Source organism: Pongo abelii, chromosome 21 (genome assembly GCF_028885655.2).
Source record: "Pongo abelii isolate AG06213 chromosome 21, NHGRI_mPonAbe1-v2.0_pri, whole genome shotgun sequence".
Taxonomy (NCBI): domain Eukaryota; kingdom Metazoa; phylum Chordata; class Mammalia; order Primates; family Hominidae; genus Pongo; species Pongo abelii.
In genome coordinates this window covers 35,585,152-35,592,453 of record NC_072006.2, presented here as the reverse complement: position 1 = coordinate 35,592,453, position 7,302 = coordinate 35,585,152, and the positions used below count along the sequence as shown (strand labels likewise).

General features: G+C 41.2%; 1 pseudogene; it reads right to left on the bottom strand.

Moving 5' to 3' along the window:
• Window positions 1-2,675: 2,675 nt before the first annotated feature.
• LOC100442750 (regulator of nonsense transcripts 3B-like) lies at window positions 2,676-5,347 on the bottom strand (annotated as a pseudogene).
• Between the last annotated feature and the right edge of the window lie 1,955 nt (window positions 5,348-7,302).

Here is a 7,302-nt window from a genome sequence, read left to right as displayed (position 1 = left end):
AAAAGGTACCTGCTTGCCCTACATTTCTTTTTCCTTTCCCATTGTTTTGGGGAATCAAGAAAACTGGAGTAGCCACTTATTAAAAAAAGGGATGAAAGTTACCTGTGGAGAATGATAAGCTGTCTCATTATCCCTGGGCTACTTACCTCTGAACCAGCATGCGAGAAGAAAATATACTTTCTTCTTATTTAAGTCATTGTATTTTGATTTGTAAAAAATTATGGCAACTTAACCCATACTCTGCTTGGTTTTTATAACATTAAGTGATGCAACAAGCAGAAAAGAAAGCTAAATTGGGGAACCTTTAGTGGAGACCCCTCTGTGTATATCTTGGACTTCGAAGGGCTATGACATCAGTGTGAAGGTGAATTAGAAATAAGAATACGTGCCCCATTGAGAGAATCATAGAGAAAATGGCCTATCTTGAGTCTCAACACTGAATGGAGATGGGGGAAGGACTTGTAAATATAATTAAACCCTCACATGGGCTTGCAGACAAAATTCACACTACCTAGATGATACCCAAATCCTTTTTATTTGAGACGGAGTGTTGTTCTGTCGCCCAGTCTGGAGTGCAGTGGTGCAATCTCAGCTCACTGAAACCTCTGCCTCCTGGGTTCAAGCGATTCTACTGCCTCAGCCTCCTGAGTAGCTGTGATTACAGGCATGCGCCACCATGCCTGGCTAATTTTTGTATTTTTAGTAGAGACGGGGTTTCGCCATGTTGGCCAGGCTGGTGTCGAACTTCTGACCTCCTCAGGTGATCTGCCTGTCTTGGCCTCCCAAAGTGCTGGGATTACAGGCGTGAGTCACTGTGCCTGCCCTTTTTTTTTTTTTTTTTTGAATGCCGTTACTATTTATTGACATCAAAACAAAACAAGCTGAGACTAAAAGTTGCTATTTATTTATTTATTTATTTATTTTAGATGGGAGTTTCACTCTTGTTGCCCAGGCTGGAGTGCAATGGTGCCATCTCGGCTCACTACAACCTCCACCTCCCAGGTTCAAGCGATTCTCCTGCCTCAGTCTCCTGAGTAGCTGGGATTACAGGCATGTGCCCCCACACCCAGCTAATTTTGTATTTTTAGTAGAGACAGAGTTTCTCCATATTGGTCAGGCTGGTCTCGAACTCCCGACCTCAGGTGATCCTCCCGCCTTGGCCTCCCAAAGTGCTGGGATTACAGGCATGAGCCACCACGCCCAGCCCTAAAAATTGCTATTTAACAGGAACAGACATTGGTGCAGTTTCCTTCCTGGAGAAGAGATGCACTCAGGTCATGAGATTTAAGATCAAACATACACTGGATTGTCAAGAGTCAAACAAGGCCTACATTTTACCTCTTAATAGAAAAAATGCTGAAGACAAATGAGATGTTTAAAATATTCTTTATGCTAGGCTCATGTAAGCAAACACAGAACTAAAACTAATCCTAAAACTTTAAGACACTGGATACAGAAGTAACATGACTATTTAAATTTTTGCATCAATGAAAGTTTGTTCTACCCCTCACTGTACTTGTACTAAAAGGACATACTTGCTGCTTCTACACTACACAAAGTCAACAGTTATCATCAACAATGCAATAGAACTAGATCAGAACAAGACTTCAAAACGACTCTTTTCCACGCACATTAAGAAAATTCAATTCAGGATGAACAACAGCTTTTGATTTTAGAACCAGCTCTTATTTTCCTTTCATGTGATACATACTGGAGTCCTCACTTGACATTTTCCTCTGCAAATTGCAATGCATGTCCTAGCTATCACCTTTTTCTTTTTTTTAATTTTTAATTTTTATTTGTTTATTTATTTTTATTTTACACTAATTTCCTGGATACATGTGCAGAAAATGCAGGCTTGTTACATAGGTATACACGTGCCATGGTGGTTTGCTGCACCTACTGACCCATCCTCTAAGTTGCCTTCCCTCACCCTCCACCTCCCAACAGGCCCTGGTGTGTGTTGTTTACCTCTCTGTGTCCATGTGTTCTCATTGTTCAACTCCCACTTATGAGTAGGAACATGTGGTGTTTGGTTTTCTGTTACTGTGTTAGTTTGCTGAGCATGATGGCTTTCAGCTTCATCCATGTCCCTGCAAAAGACATGATCTCATTCCTTTTTATGGCTGCATAGTATTTGATGGTATTTATGTACCACATGTTCTTTATCCAGTCTGTCATCAATGGGCATTTGGGTTGGTTCCATGTCTTTGCTATTGTAAATAGTGTTGCAATAAACATACAGGTGCATGTGTCTTTATAGTAGAATGAGTTCTATTTTTTTTTATACTTTAAGTTTTAGGGTACATGTGCACAATGTGTAGGTTAGTTACATATGTATACATGTGCCATCAACATGTGCTGCACCAAGTAACTCGTCTTTTAACATTAGGTATATCTCCAAATGCTATCCCTCCCCCATCCCGCCATCACCTTTTTCTGACACTTTAAAATTAATTTGTAGAAACTGCAAAAACAATGAAATTATACTTTCAATTATGAACCTCCAGTCAGATTCCTGCTTTGACATAAAAGTTACTCCTCTGCAGTGTACCCCACCAGTACAGAGATCTCCTTTCTCTCTATTCCTTTGCCCTGAAGGAACTTCCCAACTGCTTAACATGTGCTCCTTGGCTGCCTAGATAGTCAGGACACCCAAAAGCCATCTGGACTTATCACTCCTCTCCTCCTTCTTTTCTATGGCTAATACCACCTTCTTGCTTTTTTTCTATTGCTGAATCTCCAGACTTGGTGCTGTCATCAGGGGAGAGAGTCGATTTCGGCTTCGAGCTCCTGGTTGGTAAAGTTGTGTTGCTGGATCCTTGTTTTTTATGCAATCTTTCTTGACCACTTATTTCTTTTCAGTTTTTTCTTAGCTGCCTATTGATTCTGCACTTTCAGCCTTCTTTCCTTTATCCCGAAGTACTTCTTTCTCTTTCTTCATTTCTTCTTTTCTCTTAAAAGTCTTCTCTTTCTCATAGCGCTCCTTATGCCTACAGCACTCTTCTTGCCGCTTCAGCCTCTCTCAAAGTATGCGCTCCTGTTCTCGTTCATAATCCCATCCCCTCTCCCTGTAGTCTCTGCTGCTCTCATCTTCAGGTCTCTTTGGCTTTTCTTATCTATTTATTTATTTATTTATGACGGAGTCTTGCTCTGTAGTACAGTGGTGCGATCTCGGCTCACTCTGCAACCTCTGCCTCCTGGGTTCAAGTGATTTTCTTGCCTCAGCCTCTCAAGTAGCTGGGATTACAGGCACCCGCCACCATGCCTGGCTAATTTTTGTATTTTTAGTAGAGACGGGTTTTTACCATGTTGGCCAGGCTGGTCTCGAACTTCTGACCTTAAGTGATCCGTCCACCTTGGCCTCTTTCCAAAGTGCTGGGATTACAGGCGTAAGTCACCTTGCCCAGCCCTGGTGTTTCATCTTTAAGTTCGCTATCATAATGCTTGGGCAATATACAACTTTGCCCTCTGGCTCTTTCATCATTCAGATTCTCTTTGTCCAATTTCTTGGCTTTGTCTCTTTTGTCCAGTTCTTTTTCATCTCCTTTTTCTGGCTTCTTGACCAGCTTAATCTTTGATTCATCCTTTAACTTGTTGCTTTCTGAAATTCTGTCTATCTTCTTTAGCTTTTCTATATCTTTCATTTTTCATTTCTCTTCTTCTTTCCATTTCCTCCTTTCTTCTCGTTGTCTTTTTCTATTTCTTGCCTTCTTCTCTCTTTTCTTCTCTCATTCTCTGCTTGTTTTTCAGGAAGCTCAAAAGTGGGGTTGTCTTTTTAGCTATGAATTCTCTGTTTTGCTTCTGTTTCCTCTAGCAGTGTCTTTGGAGTAGATGCTATTTTCTCATTATCTGCGGCATAACTTTCCAAAAACTTTCTATATTCTGGATCATCATCGATAGTCCCAACTTTGGTATCTCTTTTCTTAGTCTTCTTTTTTGCAGGTTTTTGAAAAGGTGCAAATTCTACTATAGCAGGATATTCCTGACCTTTATTGTCAAGGAATGCATAACCATCAAAGCAATCCCTGAACAAAATAATGTCCTCTTGGTTTTTAAAGTTGATGTATGCGCTAGCATAGGTTATAGGCTAGTATCATTAGAAAAAAACTCAAAATAATCGTGCTCAGGCATAGGTTGAAGATGTTCCTGAAGCTGCTCCTTGGTCAAAGTGGGAGGTGATCTTCGAATTACCACCTTGCTCAGCGCCTCTTTCTTCTCCTTGTTGCGATCCTGCGAATCATCCCCCTTGGAGCTGTGCCCGGAAGTCCCACCTCCACTGCCTATGGCCTCAGGGGGTGTGGTACAGGGGGTTAATGGTTAACAGGGTTACTCACTTCTCCTTAGGCCTATTCTCCATCTCTACCTTTATGGCCACAGGTACCTTCCTCGCAGCAGCAGCTCAGCTGGAACGGCTCTCCTTTTTTTTTTTTTTTTTTGTGACGGAGTCTTACTCTGTCACCCAGTCTGGTGTGCAATGGTGAGGCCTTGGCTCACTGCAACCTCCACCTCCCAGGTTCAAGTGATTCTCCTGCCTCAGTCTCCCGAGTAGCTGGGACTAAAGGCATGCGCCACCACGCCCAGCTAATTTTTGTATTTTTAGTAGAGACAGGGTTTCACCATGTTTGCCAGGCTGGTCTCGAACTCCTGACCTCAAGTGATCCACCCACCGCAGCCTCCCAAAGTGCTGGGATTACAGGTGTGAGCCACTGCACCCGGCCCCAAATCCTTAGTTAAGGACTTGATTTAAATTACTTGATGTGCCTGGTAGAAAAAACACAGAGACCTTGAAAGAACCTTTTTCAACTCAGGCTACAAAGACTTTCTTTCTTTCTTTCTTTTTTTTTTTTTTTTGAGATGGAGTTTCACTCTTGTTGCCCAGGCTGGAGTGCAGTGGCACCATCTGGGCTCACTGCAAACTCCGCCTCCTAGGTTCAAGTGATTCTTCTGCCTCAGTCTCCTGAGTAGCTGGGATTATAGGAGCAAGCCACCATGCCCAGCTAATCTTTGTATTTTTAGTAGAGATGAGGTTTCGCTATGTTGGGAGGCTGGTCTTGAACTCTTGACCTCAGCCTCCCAAAGTGCTGGGATTGCAGGCATGAACCACCTCTCTGGCCTGTTTTTAAAATAGTTTGTTTCTCTGCTGAAATTCACTGTGAACACGTTTTTATTTATGTCAAACAGCAAAGTTATAATAGCTATTTTAAAATCCTAGTTTCCTAATTCTAACCTTTGAGTCATCTTGAGGTTGATCTTGGTTGTTTTTCTCTTGAGAATGGGTCACCTTTTTCTCTTTCTTTGTATACTGAGTAATTTTGGATTGTAACTTAGATATTATGAAAGCCATGTTATGGAGACTTTCAATTCTCTCACATTTCCTCAAAGAACGCTGACATTTTTGGCCTACAGTTAATTTGGTTGGACTGCAACTGCAAACTCTGTCTCTTGGGTAGCAGCTCAAACCTTAGTTCAGGTCTTTTATTCTTAGCTGGACTGCATGAGGTCTGCTCTGTGTTTATGAGATTCAGGGGTCAGCCAGAGATTTAGTCAAAGTTTATACATAGAAATTGTGCTTCCATTTCTCTGACTCTTTTTGGGATTCCCCCCTCAATTTGCAATGTCTGTGGTGGTTTCAAACTCTGCCCTTTGTTTTTTAGGCCATAAAGACTGAAGGTTTTTTGTGAGTTTTAGCTGTCTTATATGGTGCCAACTGTGGCCTGCTCTGAGACTAAAAGCTGAAAAAAGTGGCAGACTTACCCCATGCTACCTCCTTTCAAGTGTCAGCTTCCTTTCCGAATCTGCCTGCTTTTGTTCTGTGAACAGTTGCTTCAAGTAATTTGTTTTGTATTTTATTGAGAGTTTACAGTTGTTACCTGTGGGAGGTTAGGTACATTAGAAACTTACTCAGACATATTAGAAGCCCATTTCAAGTCATTAACTTTAAACAATGGCAAGTTAATTATGTGTGCTAAAGTATTTAACATACCCATAAAGAGAGTTTTTTTTTTTTTTTTAAAAAAAGACCAAATGGGGAGTGATAACCAATTAAAGAATCATTGTATTATTCCAAATTTTCACAAGTGTAGCAACTTAAAATAACACATATTTATTATTTCACAGTTTCTGTGGGTCAGGAGTCACCCAGTTAGCCAAGTCTTCTATTTTAGGGTCTCACAAGACTGTAATCAGGTGCTGTTGAGGGCTGCAATCTCATCTGAGGCTCAACTGGGGAAGGATATGTTTCTTTTTTTCTTTTTTTTTTTTGAGACGGAGTCTCACTCTGTCACCCAGGCTGGAGTGCAGTGGCATGGTCTCTGCTCACTGAAAGCTCCACCTCCCAGGTTCATGCCATTCTTCTACCTCAGCCTCCCGAGTAGCTGGGACTACAGGCGCCCACCACTGTGCCTGGCTTATGTTTTGTATTTTTAGTAGAGACTGGGTTTCACTGTGTTAGCCAGGATGGTCTTGATGTCCTGACCTTGTGATCTGCCTCCCTTGGCCTCCCAAAGTGCTGGGATTACAGGCATGAGCCACTGCACCTGGCTGGGGAAGGATATGTTTCTATGCTCATGTGGTTGTTGGCAGCCTGCAAGTCATTATAGGTTGTAAGACCCAGGGTCTCAGTTTCTTGCCAGATGTTGGCTGGGAGTGTCCTCAGTTTCTTGTCATGTGTGCCTCCCTAACACGGTCACTTGCATCATCAAAGTCAGCAAGGGAGAGGGACTTCTAGCAAGATAGATTATAATCTTATGCAATGTAATCACAGACATTACATTCCATCACCTTTGCCACCTGTATTCTGTTGGTTAACAGCAAGTCACAGGTCCTACCTACACTCAAGGGAAGGAGATCTCAAATGCATGAGTAACAGGAGGCAGGGATAAGGGGAAAGATTCCTAGAGTCTTTCCATCACAGTCAAGAAATCATTTTAGAAAGTGATAAACAGGATAGAGTAAGATGAAATAGACAAGAAGACATTGCTTTCAGTAAAAGCAACTACTGTCTCATAGAACTTTTGATTCAATCAATAATTGAATTCAATGATAATTCAATATATGTATATCATATATATTATGATTTCTATGTCATTATATATATCATAATATATATATCTTGATCACTATGTAAAATATATTGTGTCTTGGTCAAAAAGATTTGAAAAACATACCATTAGATATATAAATAGAAGGCATAACTTTTAAAATAGCAGAAGGGAAAAGTGGAATGAGAAAAACAATTCAAATATGAGATCAAGAAAGGAGAAAGAAAGAAACACAAAAATGTGACTTTTCCCGCCTCCT